The following is a 22,526-nucleotide window of genomic DNA, read 5'->3' as shown; positions in this document are numbered from 1 at the left end:
CAGAAAATCTGGGCTTCTAGGGTTTGTGAACAGTGCTTCATCCCTCCCAAAATCGAATTTCCCAATTTCTCCCAAAAATGTCAATTGAGCATACCATTGTAATCATCAAACAACATACAACAACAATCCAAACCCTATTTTCATTAATTTGAACTACACAACAAGAAATCGATGGAAACATTTTCAAGCATCAAGCTTCATTTCATCATATCTTCATGAATACACAACTATTTTTAAAAAGGAGAGCATCATGACACTCAGCATTGAAAAACCTTTCCAAAGTATATGTCAATTTGAGAAAATGGGAGGGTCGAATCCATACCTTTTTTGAAGGGCAGTTTGTGTTCTTGATGTTGTTTTGTGATGCCTTGCCAAAACAGATGAGCCTTAAGCTTTCCAATGATGGATAATGGTGATGGTATGGCTCAAGACATCTTGGAAGTGCTTAGATCATGGACTGTCATGGCTGAGAGTTTCTGACAGAAAGTTGAAAAATGCAAAGATGGATTTTTAGAGAATGAGATGAAGTTGGCTGTTGGTGTTGCTGCTGTAACTGTTGTTGTTGTAATTTTGATGCTTTTTGACAGAAAACCAGAAGTGCAAAGCCAGGATCAGGTTTTTAGAGGGTGTGACCAATGGCCTTTGGCTGCTGTTTGGCAATGATGGTGAACAAAATGCTATGGTTGGCAAGGCAAGATTGGTTTGTTATGTTTGGACAGAAAAATGGGGAATCAAATAGTAAGGTGTGATTTGGGGAGGGTGTATGAGGTTGGTTATGTCTTTTTGTTGGTCTATGGCAGATTGCATGCCATGTTAGCAAGGCAAAGGTTGAAAAATGAGTGAAGGTCCTTGTGGTATGCTGCTTGTTTGGGGGCAGAAAATTGTGAGGAAATGTTGGGTTGAGCAGGTTTTATGTCATGTTAGCAAAGCAAGGTTGGACTGGCTTGTTGCTATTTTGCTGGTTCTTGTTATGACAGCCAATGATCTATGCCAAGCAAGCAAGGATGAAGTTGGAAAAAAGTGAAGGTAGGTTGTGCAATTGTTGGTTAGGGTGGCTCATGACAGAAAACGAGGGGAGGTTTGATGTTAAGCAAGAGCCAAGATTTTGTTGGAAGTTTTTGACAGCCAGTTTGAGAAATGCCAAGGCCAAAATCCTGTGATGCTGCTACTGCTACTGGTTTTTTAAATGACAAGGGATGGTATTTCATCTACTGTTAGAAGCATGGCAAGGTTGGTTCGTTGTGTTTGCACAGAAGAATATCAAAGTGAAGGCAAGGAGGAATCATGATTTTCCTGCTGCAGTGGCTTGTTCTTTTTATTTGATGACAGGAAAAAATGAAATGAAGTTAACAGCTAGGTTAGTTTTTTGAGAGAATGTCTTGGTTTGCTGTAGCAGGGTTTTTTTGTTTTGAGCAATTGCCAAAGTCCTTTTTTTGCTGCAGTATTGTGTCAGACTTTTTAGAGGAATGGCCAAGGGTGTTTGTGGTCTTGTGGTTTGTGGTATGGCTTGGCAGGATGGATGCTTGCCTATGCTGTTACTGTCCTCAAAAGGACAGAAAATACACCCTAAGTCTGCTGCATGGTATGGAGGTATGGTTGTCCTTTTTGAAATGCAAGGCAAGTGAGCTTTTAGAATAAGAATGCAATGATCAATTTGCCTTGGCCAAAAATGTTTCTTTTGTCATGCTGCCCTTGCTACTACTGTTTTCAAAAAGGACAGAAAATGCATTACCAATAAAGACTGCTATTGAGTGTCCCTTTTGGTGGCAGGGCAATTTTTACTGTGGTATTTGACAGAAAATTTCTAAATGCCAAAGCCAAGTGAATGAATTATTGGATGAGTGATTTTTCTATAGATTTGGTGCTGTCCAAAATGTGTTTGACTATGCCTTCAAATACTGTGTAGCACGACAGAAAGAAATGGTGCTTTCTTCTTGTGACAAGCCAAGCCAAGGTGTGTCTTTTAGAATCTTAGAGCATCCATCAATGAAACTCAGTTATGTTGGTCTCTAGGCTGCCATTGCATTTCCAAAGTGGCAGCAGAAAAAAAATGCACAAGGTCTGGTGTTTGGTCCTTTTTTTTTGCTTTCCCTTGACAGTCCTTTTCCCTTGAAGAATGGCCAAAAGGTGAAACTCTATTGATGAGTGAAAGGAGTGGTTAGCCTACTGTGCTGCTAATGTCCTCCATCTGCAGAAAATATGATGAGGAGGTATGTTGTTATGGTCATGGTACAAGTATGGTTGTGGAAGCATGGTGAACACATGTACTTTTGCCCAATTTTTAGCAACTAAGCATGGCCTTCTATTGTTGTTGGTTTAGGCTGCAAGATGAGGCTCTAATGACAGAAAAAATGCTGCATAATTGCTGTCCTTTTGAGGTACAAGGCAAGGCATGGACAAGTATGGTGTATTTGTACCTTTCTTACAATTCAAGCAACCAAGCAATGGCTTCATGTACTGCATATTTTGACTTTGCAAACACATCCTAAATGACATTTCTGAGCTTTCCCAATTGGCCAAATGTTGAAAAAATGCTTATATCAAAAAGTCAACTCTTGGTCAAACTTGCATTTAAATGAGAAATGTCAAAATATGCCATTTTGATTGGTGAAGTTTTGGCTCATGAAATTTATATTTTTGGAAAGAGGGGATCAAATGTGACTTGTAGGAAAAAACCCCACCAAAATTGGCCAAACGGTTTGAGAGATATGGCCTTTTGAAGTTCAAGATTTTCTGAAATCGATTCGATCATAACTTGCCAACCACACATGGGAATTGAGAGTTCTAGGACTTTTTGGAAATGGGAGAACAAGATCTTCAACTTTCATGTTGGGCAAAAATTCATTTGAGGCTTGTATCAAAATGTAGGTTTGAGGATCAAGACTTTCCATTTATGGCAGGTTTCAGTTACAGGCCCAGTTTCCATTTTGGGAAATTCATGATCTGGCTTCAAATTCCTCCATGATGGTGTTTGGCATGATATATGATGACTATTTGGACATGAATGAACTCTCACAAACCAATTCCAATCATCCATTCACTGATTAAACAGACAGTTGACCAACAGTTGACTTTTAGGGTTTCTGACTGATTATGCATTGACTGATGAATTCCAAACCCTGATTCCTTGAGAACTTGACTTCAAATGATGTCCCAAGTTGTATGAACTCTTGATTATTGACCATGGTGCCCAAATTCCACAAGAATGGCCACCATCCACTGCTTTGACTGACAGTTGACTTTCTTTGACTTTTGACTGTCTGTGTATGAACTGATGATCTCCAAGCCTTCAACCCTTGACCTGAACACTTCAAATGAACCTCCAAGTCATGTGAACTTGTTGGACAAACCCTAGGGCTTTGGTTCCTTGAGAAACACCTTTGCTTGATTGACTGATTGATCAGGAGATTAGTTTGACCTAATTCTTGACTGCTTGCTCTTGAGGCAACTGGGGACAATGCAAATGATATGCAATGGATCAAGATATGCTATGACTTAATATGAAAATGTATGCATAATGATAGGTGCAAATTTGAGGTGCTACAACACCCACCACACGCGTTATACAAGCATCGCGCACACGATGTAACATTTTCAACTTTATCGCGTACGTGATGGCACACATGATTATTCCAGTAGTTGCGCCAAAACTCACCCCTTTTTACCAAAATTTTGAATAAGCCTCATTCTTCCACACTTGGTCATTTTTCACTCATTGTTGGGTTTTTCTTATTCATTTTGGATCATCTTTCACTCGTTTTTCACCGATTCTTCGCCTAATTATATGCAATGATAGACTATCATCTACTGCCTTTGTTAAATCCATAGACATAAAAAATTAAAAGGCTGTGATTAAAGGTTGAAAACATCTTGTGATTACTTCTCAAGATGGTACAACAAGTTTAAATCCTGAAGTTGGTTGGTCCAAAGATGAAAAAAATGAAGCTCTTTCCGGTGATAAAGCCTTGAATTCCATATTCAATGGTGTTGACACAAACATGTTCATACTAATCAACACATGTATTGAATCTAAAGAGGCTTGAGAAATTCTCAAGACTTCTCATGAAGGCATTTCCAATGTGCGTATGTTAAGATTGCAACTCCTCACAACCAAGTCTGAAAATCTAAGAATGATGGAAGATGAACCCATATCTGAATTCAACATTTGTTTTTGTGATATAGTCAACAATTCTTTTGTATTGGGAGAGAAGATGTTAGAAGAGAAGCTGGGTAAAAAAATCCTCAGAACTTTGCCTAAGAAATTTGACATGAAGGTAACAACTATTGAAGAAACTCAATATTTAAGCACCTTGAAGGTTGATGAACTCATTGTCTCTCTTCAAACTTTTGAAGTGGCTATAAATGGAAGATAAAAAAGATCAACAAAGGTGTAACCTTTGTATCCTATTAAGTAAGTGAAGATCAAGGTGAGAAGGATACTAAAGAAAGTCTATCATATGCTATAGCTTTTATTGGAAGAAAATTCAACAAATCATTGAGAAGACTGAAGAGAAGATGGAGGAGAAATGTTCAAGACAAGGTGTCAAAAATTCGTCCCTAGAGCATGAACAAAGATGAAGACAAACCTAATAGAGACAAAGGCACACAATGTTAATAATGTGAAGGGTTTCGTCACATCAAAGTTGAATGCCTACTTTTCTAAAGAAACGTAAAAAGGGTTTTCCTATCACATGGTCTGATTCAGATGATGAAAGTGAAGGAGAAACATCAAACAAAGTGATGGCTTTCATTGGAAAATATGAGCATGAAGGTGATTCTATTGATGAAGACATGATCGATGAAGAGCTAGCTGCAACATATAAGCTTATACGCACCAAGTGAAAGAAAGCATGTATAACTGTGGAGCAACAGAAGAAAACCACAAGTGCAATTCATATAGAAAAGGAGAAGCTTGTCTCAACTATCACATGTTTAGAAGAGGAAGTTGCTGTGTTAAATTCCAAGCTTGAACATATGACAAAATTTGTGTGTATGTTGAATATTGGTTATGATATGTTAGATAAGATCTTGGAAATTTTAGAAAATAAGGTTATAAGGCTTGATTATAACTTAATGAACAAAAGGGTCAAAATTCCCAATAAGAAGATTATAGCTTCTTAAAAGAAAATTGAGTTTATGATGAAGGACTAGATGTCCCAGAATTCTACTCAACATGTGTCTTCTCACAATAAAGGAAACAAGAAATCATCTTAGAGGTGTCACCACTATGGAAGATATGGCCATATAAAACCTTTTTGCTATAAATTGTATGGATATCATGAGTCTTATATTCAGCCAAGGTCCAAAGGAGAGAAAGGGAAAAAAGCTCAAGCAAAGAAGGAGTGGGAACCCAAGGAAACTGTCACTTTCCTTATAGCATATACATCCCTTAGAGTTTCCTCATGAGAGGATTAATATTTTGATAGTGGATGTTCTAGGCACATCACTGGAGAAAAGATATATCTTGAAGAATGGAAACCATACTCAAATAGCTCTGTCACTTTTGGTGATGGAGAAAAAGGAAAAGTCAAGGGCATAAACAAACTGGTCAGTCTAGGTTTCCCTTGCCTTAAGGATGTGCTACTAGTAGAAGGTATGACTGCGAACTTGATCAGCATCATTCAACTATGTGATCAAGGTCTTAATGTGAAATTCAATAAGTCTGAATTTATTTTCACCAGCAAAGATCAAGAAGTTCTATTGAAGGGTTCCATGTCCAAGGATAATTGCTAATATATGGATATCTCAATTTTGATTTTGTTTGATATCCAAGGTTGATGAAACTAAGTTATGGCACAAAAAACTCGGTCATCTCAACCTTAAAATCATGAAGAAAATCATATAAAAGAAGCCACAGAGGGTTTACCTATGCAGGGGATTAAAGAAGGCAAGATATATGGAGATTGCCAAATATGTAAGTAGACCAAGATGTTACACAAGAAGCTCCAACATATGACCACCTCAAAAGTTCTTGAATTACTTCATATGGACCTCATGGGGCCTATGCAAGTAGAACTTCTTGGTGGAAAAAGATGTGTATTTGTGCGTGTGGATGATTTTTAAAGGTACACATGGATTAAATTCATTAGAGAAAAATATGACACATTTGATGTTTTCAAAGAGCTATGCCTATGTATTCAAAAAGAAAAGGGATGTGAAATTGTAAAGATAAGGAGTGACCATGGCAATAAATTAAAAAATTCCAAGTTCTCTGAATTTTGCTCAGCTAAAGGGATCAATCATGGATTTTTTCTCCTATCACACCTCAGCAAAATGGAGTTGTAGAACACAAGAACAGAACTCTGCAAGAAGTTTCTAGAGTCATGTTACATGCCAAGAATCTTCCTTAACATTTGGGCTAAATCTATGAACACTTCTTAATACATTCACAATCGAGTGACCATTAGATCTAGAATCAAAGCTATAATGTATGAGCTTTGGAAAGGGAGGGAACCTAATGTTAAATACTTCAATGTCTTTGGTAGCAAGTGATACATCTTGGCAAATCGTGAGCAAAGAAGAAAGATGGATCCAAAGAGTGATGAAGGGATATACCTTGATTACTCTGTCAATAGAAGAGCATACACAATGTACAACATTCATGCCAAGATAATGATGAAATCCATTAATGTTGTCATTGATGAAAAACCCGAAGATAAGGATGTTGTTGAGGATGAAGATGGTGTTTCCCCCAGCAGACAAATGTCCTAATAGATGTCCCACCCAAGGAGTCAAACATCTGTACCAAAAACATAAATTCTAAAAATCCTCAAACCAATAAGGGACCATGTATAAGAATTCAAATAATTATCCTTTTGAAAATGTCATAGGAAATATGAATGAATGAGTCATCGCCAGATCCAAAGATATGATTTCTAACTCATGTTTCATCTCCAAGATTGAACTTAAAAATGTCAAAGAAGCATTGACAGATGAATTCTAAATAAATATATGCAAGAGGAACCGTGTCAACTTAGAAGTAATAATGTGTGAAAATCAGTTCCAAGACCCGAAGATGTCAATGTCATTGGTACTAAGTGGATATTCAAGAACAAGTCTAATGAGTGCGGATATTCAAAGTTTATACAAAAGCATGATTAGAAGTCCGCTCTACCTCACATCAAGTAGACATGACATCTTATTCTCTATAGGTTTTTGTGTTATATATAAAGCTAAACCCAGGAGTAGTAATCTTACTCAAGTGAGGAAAATCTTGAAGTATATTAATGGGACTAGTGAATATGGTATTCTCTATTCACATGACACTACTTCTATACTAGTAGGATATTGTGATGTTGATTGGGCTGGAAGTGCAGATGATAAAAAAAGCACATATGCTGGATGTTGCTTCCTTGGCAAAAATTTAATTTATTGGTTCAATAAGAAGCAAAGTTGTGTCTCATTGTCTATAGTTGAAGCAAAATACATTGCTACAAGGAGTAGCTGCACACAATTATTATAGATGAAGCAAATTTTGAAGGAGTAAATGTGGGACAAGATGTCATGATATTGTTCTATGATGACTTAAGTGCTATTAATATTTTAAAGTATCGTGTTTAACACAGTAGAACCAAGCACATTGACATAAGACATCATTTCATCAGGGAACTTGTGGAAGATTAAATTGTAACCCATGAGCATATAACAACTAAAAAATAATAAGCTGACATTCTTAATAAGGATTTAAATGCAATCTAATTTGAAAGGTTAAGGGGTGCCCTTGGTGTATGCATATTTGACAGTCTGTAGCAGTGAAAACTAAGGAGGCGTGTAAGAATACCAAGCAAGTATCTCTCGCATATGCTCTATAGTATATGTGAAATGAGACTGGTTATTCTTTTTTGAACTCTCCTTTTATTTGGCCCATCGTTAATATGAGATATTGGATCAAACTCTAGTATGGCAAAGGGTAGCTTCTTGGTTCGAAAATTCGATAAACCTTAGCATGCCATCGAATTCTGTTCACATGTTGTAGTTGAAGTATGCTAGGATTGTTAGCATGTCGAATTGGGTCTGTTTGTCATGCTCAATTGTTTAATTTAGTTTGTTCTCTAAGTTAACTTGTGTAATAGGCCTGTGTGTAAAAGGCCATTAGTTTAGTATGTTAGTTTTCTTATAAATAGCATACTAGTCTCTCATCATTGCACAATGCAAATCCTAATTAGGGTGAGAAGGGTTATTTTTTATTCTATAGCACTAGTAATCTTGTTTCAAAGAGAAAGTAAAGAATAACAGTTTATAACCAATTTAATCGTGCTCTTATTATCTTCTTCTTTTCTACCCTTGTGGGTTTCTTACCTATCAAGAAACCAATTATACTTTGTAATCCCGACATCATTTTCACAACAAATTGGTGCGGTGAGCACTGAGAAGATGCTGTCAACAAAGTATGAGATTGAAAAAATCATCGTAGTGAACGATTTCAGCCTTTGGCGCTTGAAAATGAAATCCCTACAGGTTTAGAAGGGTTTGTTTATAAGTGTTGACGGGAGTCGCAGCCATGGATGCTACATTAAAGGATAAATAAAAAATGAATATGGTAGAGAAAACCCACAATGCCATCTTATTGAGCCTCAATCATAAGGTTCTTCGATAGGTTTCGAAGGAGACGACGACGTCAGGTCTTTGGGAGAAACTTGAAAGTTTGTACATGACCAAATCATTAGTCAATCGCCTCTACCTGAAGCAAGCTCTGTATTCATTCAAGATTAGTGAAGATAACGTTATGGCTAAGCAATTGGATATGTTTAATAAGTTGATTCTTGATCTTGAAAATATTGACGTAAAAATCGAGGACGAAGATCAAGCGTTGTTACTGTTGTGTACTTTTCCCAAAATACATGCTCACTTGAAAGAAACTCTCTTGTATGGAAGAAAGTCTTTGAATTTTGAAGAAGTTCAATCAACCTTATACTCTAAGGATTTGAATGAATGAAAGGAGCATATGCCATCTTTGACTAGTAAAGGTATGTGGGTTAAGGCGAAATTTACAAAGAGAGATGGCAAGTTCGACAAGAAGAAGGGTAAAAGTCAGCGTAAGTCTTATAGTGGTGATGCATCTAGTATTCAATGTTATCATTGTAAGAAGGAGGGTCATACAAGAAAAGTGTGCCCTGAATTCCTGAAAGATCATGAAGGTAAGGATAATGACAATTCAACCATTATTCAAGTTTATTTCGACTCATTTGATATTCTTGTGGCTTTAAGCAACGACTCAAGTAAAGAGTGCATTATGGATTCAGGTTGCACTTGGAACATGAATCCAAACAAAGACTTGTTCGAGGAACTATATGATTAAGATGGTGGATTTGTATTGCTTGGAAACAATAAAACTTATAATATTACAAGTGTTGGATCTGTGAGATTCAAGCTCCATGATGAGTCAATAAGGTTGTTGACTGAAGTCAAGTATGTACTTGATTTTAAGAGAAAATTGTTCTCTTTGTGAATTCGACAAGAAATGATATGTTTTCCAAGGAGAGAAAAATATTCTAAAATTCATAAAGGGGTCGAAGGAAGTCTCAAGACGTGTGAAGAAATAAGGCTTGTATACCCTTGAGGTTGAAGTTGTCAGTGGTTCTGCAGATGTTGCATCCACGAAGCCTTCGTCGAAGACAGTAATTTGGCACATGAGATTGGGTCATGTCTGTAACACCCCGATAATAATATGTATTTATTTAAATTAAATTAATAATATGTTTATTAATTTAATTAGAATATTTGAATTATTATTATTATTTTGGAATAATAATTATTGGGATAATTATTTAGTGGAATAATATTATTGGAGTATATAAGCTGGAATAATAAAAAGTCCCAATTTTTTGGAAAAAGGTTTTCACGTGGAAAGGGAAAAGAGGCAGAAAGGGCAAAAAGCCAGAGAACGAAGGTTGAAGGAAGGAGAAGCTTGGAGCTCGGAAGCTGCCGGATTAACTCAGGTAAGGGGGGTTTATCATCGATTAACGGGTATTATGGAATGATATGTACTGGGTAGTAATAGACCATTGTTTTGCCTCTGATTGGATGATATATGTTGAATTTGTGAACTTTTGAGATGAACGAAAATTTGGATTATAATTGACGAAATTCGTAGGAATTAGAGGTAGAAAGGTTAGAAAATTGTGAAATCGAAAGTGTATGATTCGTGTTAGATGATATGAATGAATTGTGTGTGAAAATTGGACTGTAGAAGGTTGAATTGGATAGGTCTCGTAGCAGAGAAAGCCATTGCAGATCTGAGAGCTCTGGTCTCTGGTCATACGCGTATGGCACTAGGCAATACGCGTATGAGATGTTGGTACGCGTATGGGGGAAGCCTTACGCGTATGGGAGAGAAAGATGACATTTTGAACGTAAATTGGTCTCTGTTGGTACGCGTAATGGGAAGTTGTTACGCGTAGCGTACGCGTATGGGATAGGTGGTACGCGTATGAGTTGGGCGAGGAAATGCGCAATACGCGTAAGAGAGTAGGCATTACGCGTATGGAGTTGGCCAGGTTTGGGCAATACGCGTATGGCATGGACAGTACGCGTATGGGCAGAGTTGGGATTTTCCTGAACTGTTGTTGTGCAGTTTTTGGTTGTTTAGGCTGAGTGATGTACTTAGCTGAGATATGATGTTGTAGGAATCAATTTCCGTTGTTTTGAGTGGTATAGGTATTAGTAGAGCGGGCTAATACTGTGTTTGATTATGTGGCATGATGTGATATGCTTTTGTGATTAATTATGTTGATAATGTGTGATGGTATACATGCTGATGTGAATGTATACGTTTGTGAATAGACTGTATTATGGCTTAGAGTGTGAGCATGTGTCTATTCTTGATTATTGTTGATGTTGCATTGCTAGGTGATTAGCATGCATGTTGTGGCCCATTTGGGGTGGTAGCTAATTCCCATGGTGAGGAATTAGTGAGTATATCATATTGATTGTTGTTGTTGATGTTTGCATGCTAGGTGATTAGCGTGCATTTCATGGCCCATTTGGGGTGGTAGCTAATTCCCATGGTGAGGAATTAGTGAGTGAGTCACTATGTCTCAAATGAGTGGGACTAGTGAGCTTGGTAGCCGTGCCTGGATTTGGACGGTGAGGTTGAACTATATGTTCACAAATAGTCGGTACCGCATGCATAGAGTCTCATTGCATAATAAATGTATGGCATATAATATGAATGGATGTATTCCAGTATTATATGTGTGTGTGTGTTGTGTTGTTGATGTTGAGTATGGTTGAGATTATATATATGCTATATGTTATTGTTGAATATGATGTTTGAACGGATACTGCCATTGCTGAGTGTGTAGTCTGGTTAGGGTGAATTAATGTGTTAATTACTTAGCATTACATGTTGTTCTATAATGCTTGTTATATTGATTGAGGAACTCACCCTTACGCCTATTTTTCAGGTAACGAGAAATGAGTTGAGTAGGAGCTTATGCTTGGAGTCTAGAGTAGTTTCTTATGGGTCATGCTCTGATAGATGTAACATCGGGAGGGAATGTTTTAATTAATTTGATATTGGTTGTTGGATGATTTACATGTATAGTGTTACATGTTTTACATTGATGTTGAATTTGATTCCGCTGCGAATTATGCAAAGAACCTTATTTTGATTAAATAAATGAGCATGACAGGATATTTTAATGATTTTTATGAAATGATTGTGTGACACCCTTCGGGGCATAATTACTCTGATGAATATATTGTTATTTTAATTATAATAATTTGGGGTATTTAGAAGGGTGTTACATTAGTGGTATCAGAGCATAGTCGGTCGTGTCGAGTCGTAATTATTCTGTTTCCCCTGTACGGGATAGGTGTTGTGTGACCCTATCAGTACTTATTGTTTTAGCTTGTTTGGGTTTTCAGAATAGAGATGGCTGGAAGAGGTAGAGATGATGCTGCAATTGCTGAGGCTCTGGGTATGCTAGCTGGAGTACTTGGAGGAAATCCGAATGTTGTGGGAATGGGAGCTGCTCGTCAACTGAGTGAGTTCCAGAAGAACAATCCTCCAATGTTCAAGGGAGCATACGATCCAGATGGTGCTCAGAAGTGGTTGAAGGAGATCGAGAGGATCTTCTGAGTGACTGAGTGTGCCGATAACCAGAAGGTCAGGTTCGGTACACATATGCTGTCAGAGGAAGCTGATGATTGGTGGGTTGCTACCCGCACTGAGTTGGAAACTGCTGGAGATGCTGAGATTTCTTGGGCTGTGTTCAGAGAGAGATTTCTGAGGAAGCATTTTCCCGAGGATGTCAGAGGAAAGAAGGAGATAGAGTTCTTGGAATTGAAGCAGGGTAACAGGTCCGTTACGGAGTATGCTGCTAAGTTCACAGAGCTGTCGAAGTATTATACTCCCTATGCTGAGGCTGCTGGGGAATTTTCCAAATGTGTGAAGTTTGAGAACGGGTTGCGTCCCGAGATCAAGCAGGCAATTGGATATCAGAGGATTAGAGTGTTTTCTGATTTGGTTGACTGTTGCAGGATTTTCGAACAGGATTCCAAGGCTAGAGCAGAGAGCTATCAGCAAAGGGTTGATAGGAAAGGTAAGAGTCAGAATGACCGTGGAAAACCGTATGCAGCTGGCAAAGGTTTTCAGAGACAGAGTGGGAGGAAGAGGCCTAGTGGGGGAGACTCTAGTGCTCCTGCTAAGTGTTACAGATGTGGTCAGGTTGGACATCGTATCCATGAGTGTACCAGTAATGAGAAGAAATGTTTCAAGTGTGGAAAAGGTGGTCATTTAGCTGCAGATTGCCGGTTGAAGACTGTGACTTGTTTCAACTGTGGAGAGTTGGGTCATATCAGTCCACAGTGTCCTAAGCCGAAGAAAGAGAATCAGTCAGGAGGCAAGGTTTTTGCTTTATCAGGTTCTGAGACTTCTGCAGATGATCGTTTGATCCGAGGTACGTGTTATATTAATGGCTTTCCTCTTGTAGCTATTATTGACACCGGTGCTACTCATTCCTTTATATCTTTGGATTGTGCTGTGAAACTTAAGTTAGAGATATCTAAGATGCTTGGAAGTATGGTGATTGATACTCCTGCGAAGGGTTCAGTAACTACTACTTCAGTTTGTCTGAGTTGTCCCTTGAGTATTTTTGGTAGAGACTTTGGGATAGACCTTGTGTGTCTTCCACTAGTACAGGTTGATGTTATTCTGGGTATGAACTGGTTGGTGTTTAACCGAGTTTCTATCAACTGTTTTGATAAGACAGTGATATTTCCTGAGATTGAAGAAGGAAAGAGTTTGTTTCTATCAGCGAGGCAGGTGAATGAGGAAGTAGCAGATGGGGCAGAGTTGTTTATGCTGTTAGCGACTTTGGAGGCTAAAGATAAACTGGTGATTGGCGATCTAGCTGTGGTGTGTGATTTTCCTGATGTGTTTCCAGGAGAAGTGAATGAATTGCCACCAGAGCGTGAAGTTGAGTTCTCGATTGATTTGGTACCTGGTACTAGACCGATATCGATGGCTCCATATCGTATGTCTGCTGTTGAGTTAGCTGAATTGAAGAGTCAGTTGGAAGATCTGTTGGATAAGAAATTCATTCGTCCGAGTGTGTCACCGTGGGGTGCACCAGTGCTATTGGTTAAGAAGAAGGAAGGTACTATGAGGTTGTGTGTGGACTACAGGCAATTGAATAAAGTGACGATCAAGAATCGGTATCCTTTACCGAGGATTGATGATTTGATGGATCAATTGGTTGGTGCTAGTGTGTTCAGCAAGATAGACTTGAGATCTGGGTATCATCAGATACGTGTGAAAACTGAAGATATTCAGAAGACTGCTTTCAGAACGAGGTATGGACATTATGAGTATTCTGTAATGCCTTTTGGTGTGACTAATGCGCCTGGAGTATTTATGGAGTATATGAATAGGATTTTCCATCCGTACCTGGACAAGTTTGTAGTAGTGTTTATTGATGACATTTTGGTGTATTCGAAATCTGAAGAAGAGCATGCTGAGCATTTGAGAGTGGTTTTGGGAGTTCTACGAGAAAAGAAGTTATTTGCTAAACTGTCTAAGTGTGAATTTTGGTTAGAAGAAGTTAGTTTTCTTGGTCATGTGATTTCAAGAGGTGGTGTTGCTGTTGATCCTTCTAAGATAGAAGCGGTATCTAAGTGGGAAGCTCCTAAGTCTGTTGTTGAGATTCGAAGTTTCCTTGGATTGGCTGGTTACTATAGGAAGTTCATTGAGGGATTTTCTAAGTTGGCGTTACCGTTGACAATGTTGACTAGAAAGGGGCAAGCATTTGTTTGGGACTCAAAGTGTGAAGAAGGTTTCCAAGAGTTAAAGAGAAGGTTGACTACTGCTCATATTCTGATATTACCGAGTTCGTCGGAACCGTTTGAGGTTTATTGTGATGCTTCATTGTTGGGTTTGGGTGGTGTGTTGATGCAGAATAAGCAGGTTATAGCTTATGCTTCGAGACAACTGAGAGTTCATGAGAAGAACTATCCGACGCACGATTTAGAGTTGGCAGCCGTGGTATTTGTTCTGAAGTTGTGGAGGCATTATTTGTATGGATCAAGATTTGAAGTTTTCAGTGACCATAAGAGTTTAAAGTATTTGTTTGATCAGAAAGAGCTGAATATGAGACAAAGGAGATGGTTAGAATTCTTGAAGGATTATGATTTTGGTTTGAATTACCATCCGGGTAAAGCAAATGTAGTGGCTGATGCGTTGAGTCGGAAATCATTGCATATGTCTATGTTAATGGTTAGGGAATTGGATTTGATTGAGCAGTTTAGAGACTTGAGTTTGGTGTGTGAGAGTACTCACAATAGTGTTAAATTGGGCATGCTGAAGTTAACAAGTGGTATTTTGGACGAGATCCGAGAGAGTCAGAAATCCGATGTGCTTTTGGTTGATAAGTTGACTTTAATGAATCAAGGTCAAGGTGGTGAATTCAGAGTTGATGAGAATGGTGTTTTGAGATTTGGTAATCGAGTGTGTATTCCGGATGTTACTGAGCTTAAGAAGAGTATTCTTGAAGAAGGACATCGTAGTGGGTTGAGTATTCATCCTGGAGCTACGAAGATGTACCATGATTTGAAGAAGTTATTTTGGTGGCCGGGAATGAAGAGAGAAATTGCGAGTTTTGTTTATTCCTGTTTGACTTGTCAGAAGTCAAAGATTGAGCATCAGAAGCCGTCTGGGCTAATGCAACCGTTGGCTATTCCAGAGTGGAAGTGGGATAGTATCAGTATGGATTTTGTTTCTGGTTTGCCGAAGACAAGTAAGAATTTTGAGGCTATATGGGTAATTGTTGATAGATTGACAAAGTCGGCTCATTTCATTCCGATCAGAATGGATTATCCGTTAGAGAGGCTAGCCGAGTTGTATATTGAGAAGATTGTAAGTTTGCATGGTATTCCGTCGAGTATTGTTTCGGACAGAGATCCTAGATTTACATCGAAGTTCTGGGAAGGTTTGCAGAGGGCTTTGGGAACTAAGCTGAGATTGAGTTCTGCATATCATCCGCAGACTGATGGTCAGACTGAGAGGACGATTCAGTCATTAGAGGATCTTTTGAGAGCTTGTGTTTTGGAAAAAAGAGGTGCTTGGGATTGTTATTTGCCTTTAATTGAGTTTACCTACAACAATAGTTTTCATTCGAGCATTGGTATGGCACCGTTTGAAGCTTTGTATGGTAGGAGATGTCGGACACCTCTATGTTGGTATGAGTCCGGTGAGAGTGCTGTGGTTGGACCGGAGATTGTTCAACAAACTACGGAAAAGATTAAGATGATTCAGGAGAAGATGAGAATTGCTCAGAGTCGTCAGAAGAGTTACCATGACAAGAGGAGGAAGTCACTTGAGTTCCAAGAGGGAGATCATGTATTTCTTCGTGTCACTCCGATAACTGGTGTTGGTCGGGCTTTGAAGTCGAAGAAGTTGACACCTCGATTTATTGGTCCTTATCAGATTTTGGAGAGGATAGGAGAGGTAGCCTATCGTATCGCTTTACCGCCGTCGCTTGCGAATTTGCATGATGTTTTTCATGTGTCTCAGTTGAGGAGGTACATTCATGATCCGTCGCATGTAGTCCAAGTAGATGATGTACAGGTGAGAGATAACCTGACTGTTGAAACATCACCTATGAGAATCGAGGATCGAGAGTTGAAACAGTTGCGGGGTAAAGAGATTGCCTTGGTGAAGGTAGCTTGGGGAGGACCAGCAGGCGGCAATGTGACTTGGGAACTGGAGAGCCAGATGAAGGAGTCTTATCCGGAGTTGTTCGCTTGAGGTATGTTTTCGAGGACGAAAACTCTTTTAGTGGGGGAGAGTTGTAACACCCCGATAATAATATGTATTTATTTAAATTAAATTAATAATATGTTTATTAATTTAATTAGAATATTTGAATTATTATTATTATTTTGGAATAATAATTATTGGGATAATTATTTAGTGGAATAATATTATTGGAGTATATAAGCTGGAATAATAAAAAGTCCCAATTTTTTGGAAAAAGGTTTTCACGTGGAAAGGGAAAAGAGGCAGAAAGGGCAAAAAGCCAGAGAACGAAGGTTGAAGGAAGGAGAAGCTTGGAGCTCGGAAGCTGCCGGATTAACTCAGGTAAGGGGGGTTTATCATCGATTAACGGGTATTATGGAATGATATGTACTGGGTAGTAATAGACCATTGTTTTGCCTCTGATTGGATGATATATGTTGAATTTGTGAACTTTTGAGATGAACGAAAATTTGGATTATAATTGACGAAATTCGTAGGAATTAGAGGTAGAAAGGTTAGAAAATTGTGAAATCGAAAGTGTATGATTCGTGTTAGATGATATGAATGAATTGTGTGTGAAAATTGGACTGTAGAAGGTTGAATTGGATAGGTCTCGTAGCAGAGAAAGCCATTGCAGATCTGAGAGCTCTGGTCTCTGGTCATACGCGTATGGCACTAGGCAATACGCGTATGAGATGTTGGTACGCGTATGGGGGGAAGCCTTACGCGTATGGGAGAGAAAGATGACATTTTGAACGTAAATTGGTCTCTGTTGGTACGCGTAATGGGAAGTTGTTACGCGTAGCGTACGCGTATGGGATAGGTGGTACGCGTATGAGTTGGGCGAGGAAATGCGCAATACGCGTAAGAGAGTAGGCATTACGCGTATGGAGTTGGCCAGGTTTGGGCAATACGCGTATGGCATGGACAGTACGCGTATGGGCAGAGTTGGGATTTTCCTGAACTGTTGTTGTGCAGTTTTTGGTTGTTTAGGCTGAGTGATGTACTTAGCTGAGATATGATGTTGTAGGAATCAATTTCCGTTGTTTTGAGTGGTATAGGTATTAGTAGAGCGGGCTAATACTGTGTTTGATTATGTGGCATGATGTGATATGCTTTTGTGATTAATTATGTTGATAATGTGTGATGGTATACATGCTGATGTGAATGTATACGTTTGTGAATAGACTGTATTATGGCTTAGAGTGTGAGCATGTGTCTATTCTTGATTATTGTTGATGTTGCATTGCTAGGTGATTAGCATGCATGTTGTGGCCCATTTGGGGTGGTAGCTAATTCCCATGGTGAGGAATTAGTGAGTATATCATATTGATTGTTGTTGTTGATGTTTGCATGCTAGGTGATTAGCGTGCATTTCATGGCCCATTTGGGGTGGTAGCTAATTCCCATGGTGAGGAATTAGTGAGTGAGTCACTATGTCTCAAATGAGTGGGACTAGTGAGCTTGGTAGCCGTGCCTGGATTTGGACGGTGAGGTTGAACTATATGTTCACAAATAGTCGGTATCGCATGCATAGAGTCTCATTGCATAATAAATGTATGGCATATAATATGAATGGATGTATTCCAGTATTATATGTGTGTTGTGTGTTGTGTTGTTGATGTTGAGTATGGTTGAGATTATATATATGCTATATGTTATTGTTGAATATGATGTTTGAACGGATACTGCCATTGCTGAGTGTGTAGTCTGGTTAGGGTGAATTAATGTGTTAATTACTTAGCATTACATGTTGTTCTATAATGCTTGTTATATTGATTGAGGAACTCACCCTTACGCCTATTTTTCAGGTAACGAGAAATGAGTTGAGTAGGAGCTTATGCTTGGAGTCTAGAGTAGTTTCTTATGGGTCATGCTCTGATAGATGTAACATCGGGAGGGAATGTTTTAATTAATTTGATATTGGTTGTTGGATGATTTACATGTATAGTGTTACATGTTTTACATTGATGTTGAATTTGATTCCGCTGCGAATTATGCAAAGAACCTTATTTTGATTAAATAAATGAGCATGACAGGATATTTTAATGATTTTTATGAAATGATTGTGTGACACCCTTCGGGGCATAATTACTCTGATGAATATATTGTTATTTTAATTATAATAATTTGGGGTATTTAGAAGGGTGTTACAATGTCAGTGAAAGGGGTCTGGTCGAATTAGGGAAACAAAATCTACTTGGTGGAGACAAACTCAAAAATCTGAAGTTTTGTGAACCCTGTGTACTTGGAAAATCTCGTAGAGTGAAGTTCAATAAAGGAAAATAAAGAACACATGGATCTGTTGATTACATCCATTCTGATCTTTGGGGGCCTGCGAGGTGTCCATCACATTCAGGAGCAAGTATTTCCTATCCATAGTTGATGATTATTCAAGAAAGTTATGGGTATTCATATAGAAGACTAATGATGAAACTTTTGAGAACTTCAAAATTTGGAAGACTCTGGTCGAAAATCAGATTGGCAGGAAGGTTAAGAGGTTGAGAACCAACAATGGCCTTGAATTTTGCAATGAGGTGTTCGACAATTTTTATGCATCCTATAGTATTGTAAGACACATAACTTATACATGTACACCCCAATATAATGGTTTGGCTAAAAGGTTTAATCGAACCATTTTAGAAAGATTTAGATGCATGTTGACTAGTGTTGGGTTAAATAAGATGTTTTGGACATAGGTTGTTTCGACAACAACATATCTGATAAACATATGTCCTTCTACTGTGTTAGATATGAAGACACCTGAAGAAATTTGGTCGGGACATCCACCAGATCTCGACAAACTTAGAGTATTTGGTTACATAACATATGCTCACATTAGGCAGGACAAGGTCGAACCTAAAGCTCTGAGATGCATGTTCATGGGATACCATGAATGAGTCAAATCTTATAGGCTATGGTTCCTAGAGCCAGGTCATAAGAGGTGTATCACCAGTCGAGATGTAGTTTCCAATAAAGCTGAGATGGCTTTCAAGAAAACTGATGATGTTAGTCGAAGTGTACAAATATCTGAAAAAAAGATGGAATAAGAAGAGATTCTTGTTGAGGTGGAGCATGTTGATGCTGAATTTGCATATCCCAGATAAATTTGAAGAAGAAACACAAGATCCTGAAGATACTGAGGAAGATGAGGAAACTGTTAATGACTACGTGTTGGCAAGAGATAGGCCGAGAAGAGTCATTAAGCCACCTCAAAGACTTGGGTATGCACATCTCATAACTTATGCCTTAATCTCTCAAAGTGAGGTTCTAGATGAAGAACATATATACTACAAGGGAGTTATGAGGAGTCGAAATAAGACTGAATGACTGAAGTCCATGGATGAAGAGATGAAGTCTCTTCATGATAACCATACTTAGGATCTGATCAAGAAACTTGTTGGAGCTAGGTTAGTCAGCTGGAAGTGGATCCTAAGGTACATAAATGGGTTTCTTAATAGAGTCATGATTTATGGTGGAGCATGTGGTGAAAATAGTAAAGCAGAAATCGAAGGGTATGTGACTCTAATTATGCAGGTTGTATGGATTCCATAAATCTATTTTTGGATATGTGTTCACTATGTTTGGCACAACAATTAGTTGGGAAGCAACACTTTAGAAGGTTTGCCTTATCGACCACTGAGGCGGAATATATCGCCCTTACTGAATCTGTGAAAAAAGCATTGTGGCTTGAAGGTTTTTCTAAGGAACTAAAACTTCAAGGTCGAGTTATCACTGTTAAATGTGATAGTCCAAGTTCTATACACTTGTCAAAGAATTCAGCCTATCATGAGCGAACCAAGCACATCGATGTGAGGCTGCATTTTGTCAAAAGGGTAATCGAGCATGGAGAAGTTAAAGTGCTGAAGGTTTCGACAGATCACAATCTTGCTAATATGATCACCAAGATATTACCAAGTTGCAAGTTTGTCCACTGTATGCAGTCGATAAAGCTGCATGAAGAAAGCTAGTTTGTTCCCCTTATGTTATAAAGTTTCTTCCAAGGTGAAGAGTTGTGAGATATTGGATAAAACTCTAGTATGATCGAAGGGTAGCTTCTTGGTTCGACAATTCGATAGGACCTAAGCATACTGTCGAAGTCTGTTCACATGTTGTAGTCGAAGTATACTAGGATTGTTAGCATGTCGAATTGGGCCGATTTGTTATGTCCAATTGTTTAAGTTAGCTTGTTCTTTAAGTTAACTTATGTAATGGGCATGTGTGTAAAATTCCATTAGTTTAGTATGTTAATTTTTTTATAAATAGAATACTAGTCTCTCATTATTGCACAATGCAAATCCTAATTTGGGTGAAAGGGATTATTTGCTATTTTATAACACTTGTAATCTTGTTTCAAAGAGAAAGTAAAGAATAATAGTCTACAACCAATTTCATTGTGTTCTTATTATTTTCTTCTTTTCTACCCTTGTGGATTTCTTATGGATCAAGAAACCAATTATACTTTGTAATTTCGACATCATTTTCACAATAGTTACAAGCAAGAATATTATTCTTATCTATCTCTTTTGGACTCAATTTATTGTCCCCTTTCCCTATCAAGTTTTTCCATTTCTTTTTAAAAATGAGTCAATCATATGGAAAAATGAAGGCCAATGAGGCTAATGTACTAGAAGAAAAGTCTAGGAAGAAGGCTAGGCTCTAGAGTCAAATCAGGCTGATATGGAGAAAAATGGATCCAAGGTAGAGACACATGCTGAACCATCTGTTGGAGCATCTATGACTGGGAAAAGTCTGTCACAAAGATGAAGTCCTCAAGGAAGAGACCTGTTCAAACACATGATTCTAACTCAGATACTGATAAAGACAAGGTTACCTTCAAGGGCTCAGGTGGTTGTTTTGTAAATCTTGTTTGAAGATTCTAGGTTTTTTTTGCTTAGTTTATTTGGCCTTGTATTTGGGCATATTTTATTTTCTTGTTCTGGATCTGTAGTGGCTTGATAGCTTTTTGGTTTATGGCCAATAACCTTCCTGATGCTCTAGCATCTTGTTTAACATTTATGATATTGGTTGATGTGTGTATACTCCTGATCAGTTATGTGTATGTGCTAACATATTAGCATTTGTGTTGTGTGACATGGGCTCTAACTAACTGTGATAAATACCTTTGCCAAAGTATGGCAAAAAGGGGGAATAAGGGTGTGTAGTGTAGTGGTGTGCCTACTGTCTGACTACTGACTTTGTGGTGTATGAGTTCTGCTGATCTGATATATGCAATTGTGTGCTTAATACTAGCTGAGATCTGAAGTCGTTCGCTCACATGCTATTGCATCTGGCATGGTATTTGACCCTTGTGTGAGTTCATTTGTGTGTGTTAAAAGCATATATTGATTCTGACTACTAACTTTATGTGTGCATGTTGACTAACTAATCATGAATGATTGGATGACTGATTGTTATGGAACATTGACTACGTGTAGCAACCACTTGACTCCTGACTTGTGTTACTAGCCTCTAATGCTGTTGATGTTTTACTCTATTTTATTCTTCTGATGCTGCTATAATTTTCTTAGTGTACTAGTGTGTGATATTCTTAATGCTTAACTTATGATGCACATCTTGTATGTTTTTTGAAGTGTTCTTTTGCCAAAATTTTCCAAAGGGTGAGATTATTGTTCCTTTTTGGATTAACTGCATTATTCAAAACAAGATGGTATGAACACATGTTAGACATGATGTTTTAGATGGTGTGGCACTTCCGACCCCAACTGCTTTGGTGTTGAAGGGACACATGTGGGACAAGACGTTCCAACATGTGTGCAACATCTGTCCCTTATCTGCGGCAAACGACTATTGCCGTGTGCGCACATTTTCTAACTGATTATAGTGCATTCTTCTACTGATGCATGCAATAAGGATTATTGCTATATTTTAGTAATATGATTTGTTTACTTATTTACCTAAATTAAATTTAAATCAAAGAGATTCAAATTTAAATTCAAATCAAATCAAATCTTTTTATGGAGTTATTTTGGAGAAACAAATCATAACTTAATCTCCACCATATCTAAACGACATCACTGCCTAAATCCAAGTAGAAAAGCCCAACTATGGATTGGTAGAAAAGCTCAACCTTAAACACAAATTAACATCCAAGTTCGTCGTCTTCAAGGCATGAAAAGAGTATATATATATATATATATATATATATATATATATATATATATATATATATATATATATATATATATATATATATATACTCTTTTCATGCCTTGAAGACGACGAACTTGGATGTTAATTTGTGTTTAAGGTTGAGTCTTTGTTTGTG

Source organism: Lathyrus oleraceus, chromosome 1 (genome assembly GCF_024323335.1).
Source record: "Lathyrus oleraceus cultivar Zhongwan6 chromosome 1, CAAS_Psat_ZW6_1.0, whole genome shotgun sequence".
Taxonomy (NCBI): domain Eukaryota; kingdom Viridiplantae; phylum Streptophyta; class Magnoliopsida; order Fabales; family Fabaceae; genus Lathyrus; species Lathyrus oleraceus.
This window is presented reverse-complemented; position numbering follows the sequence as displayed.